Source organism: Chionomys nivalis, chromosome 5, assembly GCF_950005125.1.
Source record: "Chionomys nivalis chromosome 5, mChiNiv1.1, whole genome shotgun sequence".
Lineage (NCBI taxonomy): Eukaryota > Metazoa > Chordata > Mammalia > Rodentia > Cricetidae > Chionomys > Chionomys nivalis.
In genome coordinates, this window is record NC_080090.1 from 101,689,710 (window position 1) to 101,709,107 (window position 19,398).

The window sequence follows — 19,398 nt, forward strand, 5'->3', positions numbered from 1 at the left end:
CTATGCAACTCTAGTATGCTTCTTGAGGCAAGAGGGAATCCAACAGGTTAAAAATTATTTCCCTATGCTCAGTGGGTAAGGGTGCTTGCTGCATCCTCCTGAGGATCTGAGTTGATTTCTTTGCACTCGTACAAAGCTGGTTTGGTTATGTGCTTGTTTATAGCAGGGTTGCAGAGATCAGAGACAGGAGTATCTGGGGCTTGCTGGCTGCCAGCCTAGGTCCAGGTTCTGGGAGAGACTCTATCTCAAGGTATATGATTGTAGTGGAGCAGGGCACCTGGTGTTCTCATCTGGCCTTTGTGTGCACAGGGGCACCTGTACACACATGGGCATGTATTCCCCCTTCCAGTACATACACAGGCTCCCTGTTATTCAAGATAAACTGCTTGCTTTTAACTTTACTTCATTAACAATTTATTATTTATCAATTGCAGCCTTAAACTGCAATGTCCAAGAACTTGGAAGCTACGATAGATCACTTTTCAATTCCATTCATTTCTTATCACTCCATTTCTGATTCCAATATTGCTTTCATAAAAGACTTTTCCTTCTCTCTAATGAGATACATTGCTAGAACACATTTCCTGTTACATTGCCATTTTCCTTTAATGGAACTCAACTTGAAGTATCTATTTCTAGCTGGGAGCAAAATGAGATTCTTTTTCAGAACCCTGTTGTGCTAGCTGGAGCTCTTCAGAACCCTAAGTGAGCTCTTAATGGGTCTTTTGACCTTTGACCTATCCTTCCTGTCTGTGATTGAACCCTGAGCACCCTCTTCACAGACCCAACCTTTGTGCTGTGCCACTGTTCTCCCTTCTTTTGAAGCTTCTCGTATATCAAGTTATGACAATCTTTACTTAAATATGTGATTCTCAATTTAGCTGATGTAAATACCTAAAAATAACTTCTGCAAAACATTAGAGACAACTTTTTGTGTGAATGTATGTATATGCTTTTGCGCATACAGTGTGTTTATGTTTTTGTGTGTGTATGTGTGTGTGTATGTTTGTGTGTGTGTATGTGTGTGTATGGTGTGTGTATGTATGTGTGTGTATGTTTGTGTGTGTGTATGTGTTTGTGTGGTGTGTATGTGTGTATGCGTGTGTGGTGTGTATGTGTGTGTGGTGCGTTATGTGTGTGTATGTGTGTGTGTGTAGAAAACAGAGAACAACCTTGAGTGTTGCTCCCAGGCACTGGCCTCCTTGTCTTAAGACAGAAGTCTTCACTGGCCTTTAACGCATCAAGTAAGCGAGGTTGGCAGAACATCAAGCTCCAGGGATCTGTCTGTCTCTGCTTCCCCAAGGATGAGACTAAAAGTGTGTGCTCCCATCTCTACATCTTATAGTTTACATAAGTTCTGGGGAATCAAACTCAGATCCACATGCCCTCAAGACAAGCATTTTATTGACTCACCTGTCATCTCAGTCCTGGAGTAAGCTTTCAAGGAGACTGTGAAGTTTTTAACAAAACTTTAAAGGTTGAGTATGTAAAGTGGCAAGTTCAAGCAAAAGAAATGACTGCTCCATGCCCTCAGGACTAAATGAATGAATGCTCTATGGCCCTAGGTTGAATGAATGAATGCTCTATGGCCTCAGGTTGAATGAATGATGATTCCATGGCCTTAGGACTGATGAATGAATGAATGAATGAATGAATGAATGCTCTATGGCCCCCGGTTGAATGAATGAGTGCTCTATGGCCTCAGGTTGAATGAATGAGTGCTCCATGGCCTCAGGACTGAATGAATGAATGCTGCATGGCCTCAGGACTGATGAATGAATGAATGAATACTATATGGTCCCAGAACTGGGGAGAAGGTGCTTTTCTGTGTGGGAGCAGACACCCCTTGTTCTATCTTTCCTTCCTCCTCTCTTTCACTCTTGCTCTCTCACTCTGTCTTCTGTTGCTCTTGCTCTTGATTGCTCTCTCTGTTTCTCTTAGCCTTTCTATGTCCTTGTCTCACATCTCCCTTGACCTGTGCTTCTGGGAAGGCTGGCATTTGTACCTCTCTACTATCCCTGGATCTGTACCTTACGTTCATTGCTCTCAACTGTGCGTTTTCACCATCAGATCCCTTAACAGTGCTTCTCACTTCTGAAAGCCTGTAGCATACTTATGTTCACATACCTGTGTGTCAGCCAGCCTTTGCACAGGCAGAGGACTGTTAGGCATCATTCATTATATCATTCATTGGCAGTCAGGCAATAAACACTGTGTTCTCACTATGCAGGTGTCCTGTGCGGTTTACTAGGGATTCAGACATGAAGGAGACAGAACAGCAAGGAACAGCTGTGCACTAATGTGTGCACTAAAGACATGCTCAAGGGAAGGGAGGTATTGTGCAATGGGTAAAGCACTTGTCCAGTGGGTGTGAGGATCTGAGTTAAGATCCCCTGCACCAATATCAGCTGGAGGCAGTGGATTTGGAATCCCAGCCTTCCTATAGCAAGTTGAAAGGCGGAGTATGGAGAATGGTTGGAAGCTCGTGGTCAGCTAACTTGCTATAAGCAGCAGCAGGCAAGAGACCATGACATGAACAAAGTAGAAGGCAAGGACTGGTACACAAGGCTTGGAGGCACACACACACACATACACACACACACACACTGGGCCTCAATAGGAGCACTCCCTGGAAACGTGGACATGGAAGTTGCTAACTGAAAAGGACTAGTATCAGCGAAATGTTGCAAATCTGTGGGTACCTACAAGGGAATTTTACATTAGTAAAATTAGCATACCTACTAGAAGCCTGGCATCACTTAGGTCTATTGAAAAAGGACGCTTAAAGGAAATCCCACACTAGCTCAGAATTGAGAAATAGATGGGTATTTATTTAGGGGTAGACTCACAAATCAGAATCCTCTGCTTGAACGGAGATCAGAAACCAAACCCCACAGTTGGAAAAAGAGTGAACACATGCTCTACATTGGCTTATATAGTATAAGAGGCCACACCCCAGTGGGCATGTAGCCACTGACTGTAAGACTTCCTACAGCAGCCTATTACACTCATTATTCTCCAAAGTAATTATGGGAGGAAAATCATTGCTCCCAATGTCTTGTTGATGAGAAATCAGAATTCAGAAGAATTTAGAACTCGTCTAACATCGCACAGCTAGTAGTTAGATAGCAAGCGTGTATTTTTTAACTTTAATTATGGTCAGTTTTAAACAGAAGCAGCACCTCTCACTCATTCACATTAATTAACAGCACCAGGCCTTCTTTTATCCATCACCCTCTCCCCCCATTCCTTTTGGTGGCTGGGAAATATTTTGAACAAATCCAGGATGCCATGTACATTTACTGGGTTCATTTCAGTTTGTGTCTGCCATCCATATGAGCTCCAGTGAAGCATAAACTGAATGAGCTTTCCACAGAAAAAAAGTAGCTTGTGCTTCCTTTAGCTGGATCTTTTCTTTTTGACTAAGATCTAAAAGCAGGCTGTGGGCTGTGTGTGGCTTATTTAACCAGAATGGTACCTCTCACCTTTAATAATATCTTCTTCCTCCCTGTCTTCTGTTCTTGCAGTTTCAGAGGGTTAATCCATGATCATTGTAATGGAAAACATGGCAGCAGGAAGGCAGGCATGGCACTCAAGGAGTAGCTGAGAGTTTGCATCCTATAGAAAGAGACTAGAATCAAAAACCCATTGTCATTGTTCTTGAGTTCTCAGTAGTCCTCATTGTCCATTATGTTCAGCAAGTCCGGGTTTATCCCATGCTTTTTCAGACCCAGGCCAGCTGGCCTCGGTGAGTTCCTGATAGAACATCCCCATTGACTCAGTGTGTGGGTGCACCCCTCGCGGTCCTGAGTTCCTTGCTCGTGCTCTGTCTCCTGCTCATGATTTGGACCTTGAGATTTCAGTCCGGTGCTCCAATGTGGGTCTTTGTCTCTGTCTCCTTTCATCGCCTAAATGTTTTTCTTTGGGTTCACCTTCTACTTGATCCTACTGCACGTACTGGCTTTGTGGGAGCCTAGGTAGTTTGGATGCTCACCTTCCTAGACCTGGATGGAGGTGGGTGGTCCTTGGACTTCCCACAGGGCAGGGAACCCGGATTACTCTTAGGGATGATGAGGGAGGGAGACTTGATGGGGGAGGGGGAGGGAAATGGGAGGTGGTGGCGGGGAGAAGGCAGAAATCTTTAATAAATAAATAAACAATAAAAAAAGAAAGAGACTAGACTTAACATAGATTGAAACCTCAAAGCCCACTCCCAGTGACACACTCCCCCCAACAAGGCCACACATATGCTAACAAAATCATACATATTCCCCTCTCATGCTCGTAGCTTCCAGGGCTAAAGGACTCTGAGCCTGCATGCCATGGTATCCTCTTCCAACTTGCTTTCTGGAGAAATCAGCCTCTTGGAAAGAACAGGGAATTAGGTGAGTAAATATAGTATTTTCCCTCCAGTCTCAAGAGAGAGGCTGTTGTCGGCATCAGTGAAAAATTGTAGATTGGATGTGACTCAGTGCTTCTCACGAGCTTAGCTAGGCACTGCTGCTGGAACCAAACATCTTTCTGTGTGCTCATGTGAATACTTGAAAATAATTTGTTTTTCCCTGGGCTGTTGAAATGAAAATGATTTTTAAAAATTTCCAGGAGGTGCTGATGCCATCTCAGGAGGTCCCTGACCTGGTTTCTGTCACATTGGCCATTCTGTGATGCTGGGGACATGGGTCAAGATTACCCTTATACACCATTAACTTTGGAAGAGTTGAGTTCTTTCCCAAGCCATCAAGCTCTTTTTTTGCTGATAATATTTTCACTAATCCTAAGTGAGAGGGTTAAGGCTGGTCATCTTCCCAAAGGGAGATGTCTGACATTTATAATTGCAGTACGCTAACCTCCTTGTCCACCTTTACTAGGAAATATGAAGGGGAGAAATGATTTCTGCACATAGGTGTTTCAGAGAGGAAGAGAGGGGTGTGCTGGTGGAACCAAACATGCTGAGAGAAGGGCAGAAGGCCAGAGATGTCCAAGAAGAGGGCCTCCACAGAGAGTGAGGAAGTGCTGTTATTGTGAACCAGGTGCACATCCAAGAGACAGCCAAGGTTTCTCCTCTTTGTACTCATCACTGCCCCAGCCTAATAGCTGTTTGAAGATGGTACAGTAAAGTGCTTGGGAAAGCCATTTTTATGGAATCCTCTCCAGCCACAATCTATAGAGTAGTTGTGGTTGGCATGAACATGGGGCATACTTGGTACTCCTTCCTATACTCTTATCTACATGGATTTGGGGCTGACATGCTAATCTAAGGACCCAGATAGGACACTGCAATACTCATAGAAGCTGGCTAATGCATACTTCCAATGTGGCCCATGGTCTTATCCAATAGCTTTCTTTTTCCCTTTGGGTATATTGGCATTTCCCTATAGATGCCGGGTAGGTGAGAGATGGAATCTGGAATCCACATTAGAAAGGCCAGGTATTCAAGAAAGGTCACTCCACCAGCCCCACACAGAGAATGCAGATGCCTGGATCTGGGCTGACTCCAAAGATCAATGCCCTTTGAAATCCAGGTCCTTTTCCAGAAATTCTATCCTGCACTAATGAGCATCCCTGCTGTAGAAGTAGTTCTTGTTTGCTAATATTACACACAATGCTCTAGCTTCTGTTGTTTTATTTGTGCTTTTCGTGGTGTGTGTGTGTGTGTGTGTGTGTGTGTGTGTGTGTGTGCATATGGATATATGCATGCAGGTGCATGTCTATACACTGCTTGTGTAGATCAGGGTTCACCTTAGGATGCTTTCCTTTATTCTTTTCACTTTATTTATTTTGCTTTTGTTCACATGTGTATTTGTGTTCATGTTTGTGTCAGCCACATGTGTACATGTGTCTTCAGAGGTCAGAAGAGGTTGCTAAGTTCCCTGGAGCTGGAGTTATAGGTGTTTGTGAGGTTCCTGAGTGGGTGCCGGGAACTGAACTCCATTACTTTGGAAGAGCAAAAAGAGCTTTTAACCTCGCAGCCATCCTTCCAGCCTCTTCATCTTACGTTTCGAGACAGATCTTTTGCTGAACACACAGCTCACCAACTGTGAGCTCCAGTGAGCCAGTGAGCTCCAGAGTCTGTCTGTCTCTGTCTTTCCAATGCTTGGGTTATAGACATGTGGCAGCACACTCAGCTTTTGCGTGGGTGCAGGGGATCTGCACTCAAGTCCCCACACAGACTCTTTACGGCTGGGTGTCTCATCTGCATCCCTGCTCTTTGCTTTAGGAACCAGCAGGACTTGAGAGAGGACCACGGGCACCTTAACTATGTTCCGTGGAGGAGTGTGCCACAGCAGAAACAGTCACCATATAGAAAGAGCTACTTACCTGGATCTAAAGAAAAACCAGTATTGTGTTGGATAAATCAAATGCCTGCTGAGTTCATTTTCTTTCCCATTGATATCAAGTGAACATTTTCCATTTTTCTTGGCTGCTCACAATTCCAAGCTGGGCGACTTTTTAAGATCCACAATTAACCACCTGATGGAAGGAGGGCAGGGGGTGTGAGTGGGGCCTGAGCGAAGGTAGTTGGTGGAGAACCAAGCCAACACTATCTGCGGGGAGTGAACAATCACAGCTGCATGAGAGGCAGGTCCAGTGACTGGCAATTTCCATTTACCCACAAGTCTCCATTTTGCTCCATAGAAAGCAAACTATGCAGCTTCCATCATGCATGCTCCTTCATCTGTGCTAGCTGTGCAAACCGGAGGTTGGTACCAGAGAAAGCTCACTGGCTGTTTGGAATTGTAGTTTTCAAACTATAGCATGTACATCTGAGTTTTGCGATGAACACTGTCGAAGAGTATGGCCCCTTTTTATCACTGATGTCTCTCTATCATGCTCCCCTCATCTGTGTCTGTTTTTCTGTGTCTCTGTCTCTGTCTGTCTCTTTTTCTCTCTATGTGTGCATGTGTGTGTGTGTCAACTAAACTGACTGATCAATGAATAAAAGAAGTTTGCCCTTCTCCACCTCCACACCAGCGTCTGGGTGGGGGGAATGTCTTTGCTTTTCACACGGGTGTTGTGAACCTGAATTCATAGTCCCATGTTTATGTCGAGGTACTCTGTTGACTCAGCCATTTTCTCAGGTCCTCAAATTGCTTCTTTGGAGAACAAAAAGACATTTCATGTAAGACACAAAGGTAAGTTAAGTCAGATTGCTAAACTGTTGTTTGCGGGGCACAACAGGGGCAATGCACAGGGGTCCCAAGTCCAGAAGACACAGGCAGGGAGGCCTGGGGTTCACAGAATGCCAAACTAGATATTAGATACTGATACTGATTTTGTAGCTCATTATTTTTTCAAAGCAATACAATGCACTAAAACCAAAAAGTGAATCCAACTCAACATTGGAGTGCTCAGTTATGAATTAATCAAGCAGTTAATTTAATAAATGTTAATTGAATATCTAATAAGTGCCAGGAACTCTTATGGAGCTTATATTTATTCCAGATAGTGAGAAGTCAATGAAGGAAGAAGTAGGTAAATGAGATTGGGTAGAAGGGAGGACTAGGGTGTCGTGTGTGTGTGTGTGTGTGTCTGTCTGTGTCTTATGTGTCTGTATACATGGGTGTGGAGGTCAGAGAGGACATGGAGTGTTCTGCTTTATCATATTTCACCTTATTTCCTTGAGACAAGGCTTCTCATTGAACATGGAAGCTACAGTGACAGAAACAGCAACAACAACAATGATGACAATGACAACAAAATGTCCGGGCAGCACATATACGGCGATTCTGTTGAACTCGCCCATACTGAGCTTCATGGTCTGAGTGGATGATGACTGACCAGGTCTTATTCCTAAGAGGGCACCAGATCTCATTAGAGATGGTTGTGAGCCATCTTTTTTTGTTGGGAATTGAACTTGGGACCTTTGGAAGAACAAGCAGTGCTCTTAACCACTGAGTCATTTTCCCCACTCCCTCACAATGTTGGGGTTACAGATATATATGTAGCCACACCTAGATTTTTATGGGGGATTTATGGTTTATAACTCAGGTAATTAAACTGGTACAAAAAGTCCTCTTATCCATGGATCTATGTCTCTAGTTTCAGAATTGCTTTCAGGGAAGGTTCATTGACAAGATGTCCATTGGCTAGCAATGAAGTGAGTCAGCAGGCTCTCTGGAGAAATTTCGAGTGTAGACAAAGGGCAGGGTGTGCTTGTATTCAGTATTAGAGAGTAATGAACAGTAGGTTTAGACTTTTATAGCAGGAAACAGGAGGCTAGAGAACAGTTCAACATGTGCTGCTGGCATTGGATGGAGCAAGGGGATAAAGATCTGAGAGCCCTTCATGGGTTGGAGTCACTTGCAGCTGTAGGCTGTCTTTTATCTTAATTAATTTATTTTTAAGAAACATTCTTTTCTCATTTTACATACTAATCCCAGTTCCTATTCCCTTGCCTCCCATCACTCCACCATCCCCTATCCATTCCTCAGAGAGGGTAAGGCTTCCTATGGGGAGTCAACAAAGTCTAGCACATCACTTTGAGGCAGGACCAAGGCCCTCCCCACTGTTACCCGGGGAGTAAGAGTAGATGAGGAGAGGATGGATGGCTGAGCTCTGGCCACCCCAGAATGTACAAGCAGAGATGATGAATCTGAAAACATGACTGGAAGTTGTAAGCTTCAGTAAGACAGGACACAGCTGAGGAAAACATTTCCACACACTGGAGTGTGTCAGACTACAGAGACGATGTCACCTTCTGTTTCCATTTTTACAACCCCCAAGTCAGCTTTTTCATTCTCTGTGGTCAGAGGCAAAGGGCCTTTAATCCATTCCATTTTCTTTCATTTTTGAACAATCAATGTTTGCAGATTGTCATGAATATAGTAGATACTGTCTTAGTCTGTTTAAGATACTCTAACAAAGTACTTAAGAGTGAGTCATTTAGAAATGATAAGTTTCATTTATTTGAACCAAATAAATTCAAAATAAAAGTATCAGCAGGTTTAGTGCCTGACAAGGGCTACCCTTGCTTCACAGATGGTATCTATTGAAGGCTTATTAGGTGATTGAGGGACATGCATCCTTGTTATAATTCTTCTATATTGTACTAACGTCATTTATGAAAGCCCTACACTCTGAGATTCATCGTCTCCCAGGGCCCCTTCTTTAATATCTTCGTTGCTGATTAAATTTCAACACAGGAATTTTGAGAGATACAAATATCCAAGACACAGCTCATGTATAATTGATAGCGCATAAAACAAAGATGAGCTTGCATTGAGATGTGGGCAGGGCTGTCTCACTAGTTATGTTAGCCATACATTTGTATTTTATAGTTTATACTATGTAGCATAAAGACACTTCTTTGTATGCCATTGATTTTGGGGTTCTGACAGTGTTATTTTGAAAATGCAAGAGGCAAACTCATATAGATGCTAGAAGTATACAACAGAGAGTTGCTAGGGTTGTCCTGGAACAATATGTATAAGCTAGGCCCCAAAATAACAATGGCTAATTGTGCTTTCTATGTGGCTTGCTTATTTTTAACTTACCTCCTTCCAAACTGTAATCTTCCAGCAGGTAAAATGTGTGTCTAAAATATATATTGCTTGCAGAAGCATAGACTAAGTGCCTGGGGGGGGGGGCAGTGGAACATAGATTAAAAAACAAATGAAGGCAGAAATCTTCAGTTTTATTCATGTTGTTCACTTCTATAATTTAAATAATTATTGTACAGTTTTTGAATATTTCACTCATATGGTCATTGAGTAACCTTCTGGCCAACTCCATCCCATAGGCAAATTTCATTTTGTGTACATCAGGCTTTCCAGCATTGGAAAACTGAAAAGTTTCATATACACCCACTTTCTTGTTCTTTTGCAAATGTAGTATATAATAATAATAATATTTGTTTATGGTTTTAAATTATCCAAGTGACTGTTTTATTGATTCAATTACTTGAGTAAAACTCACAGACAATTGTGTTTTTAATCAATTGACTCACAAGGCTTATTTTTCCTATAACGTTTCAAGTTCAGTTTAATTTCAATATAAAATCATGTAGATTATTTAAACACCTTCCAAGATGAGACAATCAAATCTTCTATATGCTACATTGTCTTGGATGCTATGTAAAAAGTTACCAAGATAATTGTTTTTGATATGTTAACATGAGATGTATGTAGCTCCGATAATTAACAAATAAGTTTTGTTGTATTTTTAAATGTCAAAACATTGAAAAGAATCAATACATTGGCTCACTCTCTGTATGTATCTCCAGGGTTAGACCAACCATCAGAATCTACCATGCTTACTCTCAAAAGTGACTTGAGACTTCCTAGTTGACTTGAAGTGGTAGAACATGACTCTCCAAACCTTGACATTTTGTCATACTGAGTATTTTGACTTGAAACCAGCTAAGTAAAAGCATATACAGAAAGAGTTCTGGTCTGTCCTTGCCTAGAACCTGCATGTAAATTCTCCATCTGAAGGCATCTCCCCTTCTACTAATGCCTGGAAGATTAGCATGAAGCTTCCATTTGGAAGAGATGGCGCTAAGATGAATAACATAAGCTTTACTAAATATACTTTATCTACGTTAGTCTTTCTCATATAGAAACTTTCCTGGTTAGTTTTACTGTCAATCTGACACAGCCTAGAGTTCCCTGAGAAAGGAGTCTCAATTCAGGTCAGAGTGACTTATGGGTATATCTGTGGACGGCTGTCTTCATTGTGAGTGATGTAGGAGGGCTCAACCTACTGTTGGCAGTCCCATCCACAGGCAGGTGGTCCTGAACTATAAAGGCAGCTGAGTTAGCTAGCTGAGATTCTCCAGTGTAAGTCAGTATACTTACATCCTCCATGGTTTCAGTTGAACATCCTTGACTGTGAGGTTCCTGGCCTGGCTTCAGGTTCATGCTCGAGCTCCTGTCCTGACTTCCCTCCATGATAGACTGTGACCTGTACGATGAAATCTTCCCTTTCCTTCCTGGGTTGCTTTTGGTTATGGTCTTTGTCACAGCAGCAGAAAGGAAGCTAGAACAGACACCTTCCACATAGTTTTCCACTCACAGAAGACAATTTTCCCTCTTATTTGTTAGTCTACTGTCTAGATTCTTTTCTATAATTTAATCATCCTTTTCAGAGTGGCATCTTTTTCTGAAGATTCCTCAAGCCTTGTAAGAGACTGAGCTTTTGTCAGACCTAGCAGCCAAGTTAATAATGTACCTTGTTATCATTTAAGGCTCTTACTCAGTTTGCTGCCCCATTGTATGCTCAGCCTGCCTTTAAGAGAGCAGTGTAACTAACCTCACTCTGCTTGGGATTTCCAATGCAACCATATTTTACAACCTATGTTAATTTATTACTTTAATCTTAAGTTACATACCTTTGTGTGTATGTGTGTGCGTGCTGTGGTAATCATCTTATGAAAATAGGTAACAGATTAAAAGCAACTCTAAACAACAAATATTCCATAAATATTGGAAACATCATGTGGGTATAGGCTGATAATACCTGTGTGAAGTTTTGAGTGCTATTTTGGGTCAGTAATGTAACTGGTTGGAAGCATCACCTCAGCCACTAACATCCTTATCCAAAAAGAATTTGGAATGTTTGGTTGGAAATGTCACCCCAGCCCCCTGGCATCTATATATACAAGGAGACTGGAATGTTTGGTGGAAAGTTCCAAGCCTCCTCCCCTGGGAGTGGCCACAGTCCAGACTCCACCTCCAAGAAAACCCACCAATGATGACCCCTCCTCAGAGAGGGTTAAGGCCACTCCCATACGCTATTTAAACTGTTGCCCAGAGAATGAACACATGGTCTCCCCTCTTCCCTCTTAGTGTTTTTCCTGGGGGAGGGTTCACTCAGGAGTGCTGTATCCATTAAACCCAGGCTTCTTCTAATTCAGTCTGATTTGATTAGATTTCAATTATTGCACTGGCAGAAAAGTTTGTCAGTCTGAAAAAACAGTTTAACATTTGGAGGTCTCACCGAGATGGGCTGTTTTTCCAACACTGGCCCAGGGCTACCTGTTGGAAAACACCCTTCTCACCGGTGCTCTCTGCCAGGTTAAGATTGCCTTTTCCAGTACATGCCCCTAGGGTCCAGGGTCCATATGTTTGTAGGGCAGTCTGCTGAAGCCACAGTGCGTGCTAGATTCTTGACCCCACCAAAAGTGGCGAGGCAATCCTCTCTGAAGTGGGATTGCTGGGGCAGAGACGTCTGCCCATGGAATTCTCACACCTCTCTGTCTTTTAACTCATGAGTCTTATCACAGTAGATGCATTGTGCTAGGCATTGAGTCCCGAGACTTGGCATAGACTTTTAAAAACAGACACTTGCAATTTGAGGCCTGATCCCCAAACACCTTTGGGCTGCCTTTTCTTGAAAATCCTTTTAAATTGGGGGCTATCTAACATCTATGTAAAACAAACAAGCCCCCACATGCCCAGGTTTCTGGATGCTGTGCTTCCACTCCCACTCCTCTTTTCCGCTCCCCTCCCCACTTCTCTTGCTGTTTGCTGTTTGTCTCATGCTGGGACTCTCTACAATGGATCCATCCCCCCCCCCATCCTTCCACTCTAAAACTGTATAGGTGTTCAGTCCTTATGTTTCTGTTCTCTATTGCAATGTCTGCTAATCTGGTTCTTAATGGTCACCTATGTGTTTCCCTGGCTTCTGCAGCCTGCCTACACCAGAATTTTTAAGTTGTCCAGCTGACACAGGTTCCTAAAAAAGTTTTATTTGTCTGTCTGTTAAAATAATAAGGCCACAGTATGCTTGTTTTATGTCTGTGTGAATATGTGTGTTTGTTTACATAGTATGCTTGTCTTATTTCTCTGTGTGTATGTGTGAGTGTCTTAAGATCTGTAAAAGTTGTAACTCCAGATTACAACAGCTCTAAAAAGATCCAAACATTTGGGTAGCTGCCATTTTGACCTCAGCTCCATCTTTGGTAAGGGTACCCACGTGTGCTAGACCTACCAAGGAGACATTACCAAGGAGTTCTTTAACTTACTAAAATATTACTTTTAATTTTCTTACAATTACTTGCATTGGTAAGCTGTAACTAATTGGGTAAAATACATGTCTAAAATGAATTTATATGTCTAATTTAAATATAACTAACAGGTAATAGTACCCAATTCTCAAGTGCCTTTACAGATTGGAAAGTATGGCATTTAACAAAAGAGCTTCTAACACAGAGACATGCCAGCTCCTGCAGCATCTTATAGCTTTTCTAAAAAGATGCATGGTTACAAAAGACCTTCTGCCCGGAGGCTTGACTTTGGGTATGGCAAAGCCACCCACACAGCAAAAAGCAGCTTTCTACCTTATCAGCTTCCTGGATGCTACACCAAGGATCCATCATCTCATCCTACCAAGACAGACAGACTAAATCCTTCCCCCACAGGAAAATCTTCAGTCCTCTTGGACTCAGCAGCTAACAGCAAACACTGCTTCTAAGGCTGGTGCTCTCCAAGGACTAAGGAGAGGCTTGGGATTGCCTACGTAGCTAAAGAAGCTCTCTCATTTCTGCTCACTGATTCCTCTTAGATCTGTCTAATGATGTTTGATGACTTAAGGTACTGGTATCTCATTACTTCATTTGTTAAGTTTCCTGATAAAAATACAGGCAGGTGTGCCTCTTTCACAGGCTTCATAGTCCAGGTTTCAGAAATATCTTCAGAGATCCAGAGTTCCCAATTTCCTTTAATTGTCATCTAAAATGTTCCTATTCCAGTTGTCTTACAAATCTGCAGGTACCTGAAAAAGGTTATGCTGCTGTATCAAAAATCATATGTGGTAAAAAACAAACAGTCTCCAGAGCCTATTTTAACCCCACCCATTTTCAAGCATATTTTGCAGGTCACCCCTGCTGTCTTGTCCAAGACCAACTTACAAAGGGCCCTCTAGATAATGCCAGCACTGCACCAGCTCCCGGGATGTTACCATTGGTACCAACTCTCCTGCCTCAAAAGGACACCAACCAACTAAAATCTGGTTTTAAAAGGGCATATCTACCCTTATGTCTCACTTATTCACCTGAGCCTCTCCTGTACAGCCAGGACACTTCTCTATTCTACTCTTTCTGGTAGTTAAGGATACTTCTTATGGCTATCCCCATTCATAGGGCCAATAATAACAGTATATGTTTTTCTCCTAGCCATCTTGCCTTCTCGTTTCCCTCAAGGTCTCCTTGAGGGCTCCAGGATGGCAGTAAATCAGATCCTTCTCCAACCACACCTCTCACTGAGCGTGAACCCACCAACTTCCAATGTTCTCCTCTCCCACATTGCCCCCAGGAAGTAGCGACATATGAGCCAGCTCCCCTTTATCCAAGGAATCTGGAATTTTTAATTGTAAGCATCACCTCAGCCTCTAAGATCCTTATCCAAAAAGAGTCTGGAATGTTTGGTTGGAAGTGTCACTCTAGCCCCCTGGCATCTATACATACAAGGAGACTGGAATGTTTGGTAGAAGGTTCCAAAGCCCCTCCCCGGGATTGACTGAAGTCCACACTCCATCTCCAAGAAAGCCCACCCAATGGTGACCACCTCCCCTGGGAGGGTCAAGACTACTCCCATAGACTATTTAAACTGCCCTCCCAGAGAGTGAACACGTGGTCTCCCCTTTTCCCTCTTGGTGCTTTTTCCGGGGGGCTTCCCAGGAGTGCTGGCATCCATGAAACCTGGGCTTCTTTTAATTTGGTTTAATTTGGTCTGATTTGGATTATTGCATTGGCAGAGAGGCTTATTGCCCCCCCCCCCAAAAAAAAACCTTAACACTAACTTCTTCCTTTGTAAAACTCTGTTAAAGACTACTGTAGAAATACAGTCCTCATTGCTTTCTTATGCAATGTTTTCTGTGAAGTTCAATAAATACAGGACAAAGTCCCCTTTAGGGGCAGGAAGCACAGACAGGAGTCAGAGACAGATCAAACACACATATCAGACAGGCAATAGGCAGCTACAGATCACAAATTATACAGAAAAGATAACAGGTAGAAACGGAAAATTCAATTTTGGGCTCCCTCTTAGTCTAAACTACTTGAAGAGTGTGCTGGCTAGTTCTGTGTGAACTTCATATAAATGGAAGTTATTTTGGAAGATGGAACCTCAACTGAGAAAATATTCTCACCATATTGGGTAAGCTTGTGGTACATTTTTTTGATAGATGAATGATCTCTGGGAAGGCCCAGATCACTTAGGGAAGGACCATGTCTGGGTAGGTGGTCCAAGATGCTATAAGAAAGCAGTTTGAGCAAGTTATGGGGGGCAAGCCAGTACACCTTCACGGCCTCTGCATCATTTCCTGCCTCCAGGTTCCTGCCTTGGATTCCTACCCTGACTTATCTCAGTGATGGATATCACTTATCTCCGTGTGATTTGAGACTTGTAAGGTGAAATAAACCTTTTCCTCCCTAAGTTGCCTTTGGTCATGATATTTATTGTGGTAATAGAAACATGAAGATAGTTATCCTCACAAAGTGAGGGCTTGAATGTCAGTACTTTCTAAGTTCCTCAACAAAGTTGAGTGGCTCCATTGTTAGCCAGAACACATGAATGTCTTGTATCTTCTCAATGGCCCTGTTGTATGTGATATGTGATAAGTCTGTGGCAGACCTCATTCCAGGGTATTGTCTGTGTCCATCTTTCTGTTTGCCTGTCTCCCTGTCTCTTTTCTTCTGGAGGGATAAATGAAGAGGCCTGTTTAAAAATGCTTACCAGGGAGGGGTCTGTACAGTTTCATTGGGGGCTGACTCAGGAAAGAACTTCTCTGCTTTTATCTTTGCCATATCCACTGATCAATCTAACTATTTATGTCCTGTAAAATTAGTTGGCAAAGCTGCTGATAAACCATGAGTTTAGAGTAGCTCTGTGTGTGTAGTGTGTATGTGTAGTGTATATGTGTGTGTAGTGTGTGTGTATAGTGTATGTATGTGTTTGTAGTGTATATGCGTAGTATATATGTGTGTGTGATGTGTGTGTGTAGTGTGTATGTGTAGTGTATATGTGTGTGTGTAGTGTGTGTGTAGTGTGTGTGTAGTATGTGTGTGTGTAAGTACAGATGTGCCATGGGGCACTTGTGGAGGTCACAGGACAATACTGGGTGTTGGGTCTCATCTTCCACCTTGTTTGAGACAGGATCTCTGGTATTCATTGCATGCAAAAGACTAGTTGGCTTGGTGTTTTCTGGGGATTCTCCTACCTTCACCTCCCATTGCTCTGCAGGAGTGGAATATTGCAGGTTCATATTTCTGTGTTTGACTTTTATGTTGGTTTTGTGGGTACCTGCACTTGTATAGCAAGGATTCTACAAATTGAATCATCTCTCTAACCCAGATTAGGAAAGGAAGGAAGGATGTTGGTGATATAATTGGTCCAATAACAGGACCTTTTGCAGAGCCTTGTGATCTAGCTGTCAGTGCTACACCAGGAAGTCCTACTTCCAACAGAAAAAAAAGACCCCAAAATAACAGAGGGACAGTGGCAGCTAGTGACTTTTGAGTAGTTGTTTTATGCATTAAATTGTTTAAATTATTTAATCTTCACAAAACTCCCAGTTCACTCACAACAAGCTGTTGTTGGAACTTTTCCTGGAGGGATGATCAAATGTCTTTTCATCCCGAGAGAGCATCAGTGACAGAGCAAAGAAGCAATTCAGCTTCGTTCTTGCTTGGCAAACCCATGAGTTTAATTGGGGTTAATTGCATGAATATTCATAACAGATTACTTACAAGAACATGGACAACTCATGAGTGATTACATCACTAACGAAAATGCTTCTACCTCTCTTTCTGTATCTCTCCCTCTCTTCAGTTTACATGTCTTCAGTAAGACGTAAGGCCCTATGATACTTTCCCTCTCTAGCAGCTCTGAACCGTCTACAAAACCTTGAGAAGCAATATGGTTTGGGCCCTTCTTTCCTTCTTTGAGGAAAGCTAATGGGCACAATCTTGTTCAGGTTTCCTTGGTTCATCACAGAAAATGATAGTTCAAGAGTGCAATGTTCCTGTCATGAGAGGAGGACAGCATTCCACACCCATAAGGCAGGTAAGGAGTCTGGCAGAGTTGCATGACTTGTGCAGGACCCAGATACAGTAAGTGACAAAGACAAGTTACAAGCTACTGTCTCTACATCTTTGATGACCTTGAACTATGAAGCCTCTCTTCTGTGGTGAATGTGAGTCTGGTTATGTTTCTTCGAGAGAGAATAGGTCAGAAACCAAATGAAGATTCTAGACCTGTCAAAGTATTAAGAAAACTGAACAAACTTGGCGGGAACTATAACTCAGGTAGATGGTAGAAGAGTGTTCAGGGGTGTGCACCCTATTCTCTGAAGACCTGGCTTAAGAAACAATCCTCAGTTCTATATCTAGCAGCTGCAAGCAGAGTTGAAGGACAAATGACCACTTGGCACAGAATTGATGCAGTGGCCAGGGGAACCTAGGACATTAAGGGCAGTTGTTTATGTAAGCATGTTTGCAGATAAGATGGGGAAGGCCTGGGAGTGTGGATCTACTTGCTACAGATGGGACCTGGGCTCCTACCTGGGGTTATAAAGAGTATGCCTTGAATAGTCTAGTAGATCCTGCTTGTTCCTTTACCTTCACCTTTCAGCTCTACTCTAGCATTCTATCCCATTCTCCCAGAAACATAGAGTTCTTGGTTTATTTAAAGATTTATTCAGGACAGTGGAGTGATTATTGCAGAAACTGTGAGTGCCAAGAGTCCTCATTTACTCTGAGATACCTTCCTGGAGACTGGCACATGATGTTAGGTGTCTTGCTCCCTGGCCTAGGTGACACTGTGTACAGATACCTGAGCTTCTTAGTTGATTGTCAGACTGGCTGAAGCTGCTTCCATTGGGTCATTGAAATCAACCGCATTTCTTCTGTTTCTTTCTTGCCTTGGTTTGATTTCCTTGTCTTCTGAGTGACTTTGGGGAAACTCACCTAAAACATACAGTATTCATGCTTATGTATTACATATTTATATGTCCAAACATATTCAAAATTCACGGGGAGTGCTGTTTGTTGATTCCAGACGGATCTTAACTAAAATGCACATGGAAATCCTTCTACATAGAGCACTGGGGCACCCACCTCTCTCTGTTCCTTGTTTGATAATGTGTGAAGTGACAGTAACCACAAATTTGAGGAGTTGAAATTTACTGGATTAAAATATGTAAAACACCCAGTTCTTGATTATTAAAAATTCAAACAAAGTAAGAATGGAGATATCTTTACCCCAAACATTACACATTTAAAATATTATACTCATCACATTATACTGTAGCATACATCTGTCTCATACATAAAAGTTGTGAAGAATTGTGCAGCCTGCCTAATTCGAGCACTGTACTGTGACACTACTTGGCTGTCACCCTCAGGAGGCACTATGTCTGTAGACAGAGAAATAAATATTGCTGTTTGTTCTTTCACTTTGGTATATGCCAGTCCTGCATTGATCTTGGCTAGTTCTCTCCTAGGGATGCATGTAGAAGCAGTTTTCATAGCACAGATAAATATTAAAGGCATATTTAGTTTCCCACAGCGAACACGGTTGTGGAGATAAACAGGCACATCACGGTAGAATGCTTTTGAAGGTAGATTAAAGGCTGACCATCAAAGTGACCCACAAGGCCATAAAACATGTACCTTGAAGGAAACTCAGTGACCTTTTCTCTCTCCCTGGGTCTTAGTAGAGTGCCTTGGGATAGTCCTGTGTGACGGGGAATTTAGACTGTCGACTTAATCCAATGTAGAATCACCCGAGAAAGTTGGCTCAACGAGGAATTGTCTGACTTAGGGTGTGGAGCGTGCCTTCCTTTGAGAAGTTTGCTCAGTTGGGGTACATGAAGAGGGAAGAACTCTTCTGTATGACCAGCACCGTTTCATGAATTGGACCCTGGGCTGAATGAAAAAGAGAGAGGAATTGGGGGGAGTGAGCTGAGTGCTACCACGCACACGTCAGTTCCTTGCTCTCTTCTCTTGACTATAGATGTGCTGTTACTAGTTCCTTCTGTTGTGACTTTCCTGTAGTGATGGACATAACTTGGGACTGAGAGTCAAATAAGCCCTTTATCTCTTAAGCTGCTTTTTATCACAGTGCTTTATCCCAACAACATGAAATGAAACTGTGAAATCCTCTCTTTTTTGTTCCTCCGGCCCCACAAGTTTCTTCTCAGGCTTTCTACTCAGAAGCGTATAGCCAAGCTTTCTATAGTTTATAAAGCAAGGGAAATTCTTGTCTGAGAAGGATGGCTTCTCTCTAACTTGTGAAGCCTGAGAAATCCTTGACTCCTCAGGACTGGGGACCTGTCTCCATCAGGAAAGTGTTTGTTCCAAAAGCATAAGGAGATGAGTGTGGATCCCCACCTCTCCTGGAAGAAGATGCACATGGAGGTGTGCGCCTGTGGTTCCAGATGATTCTACAAGGAGGGGAG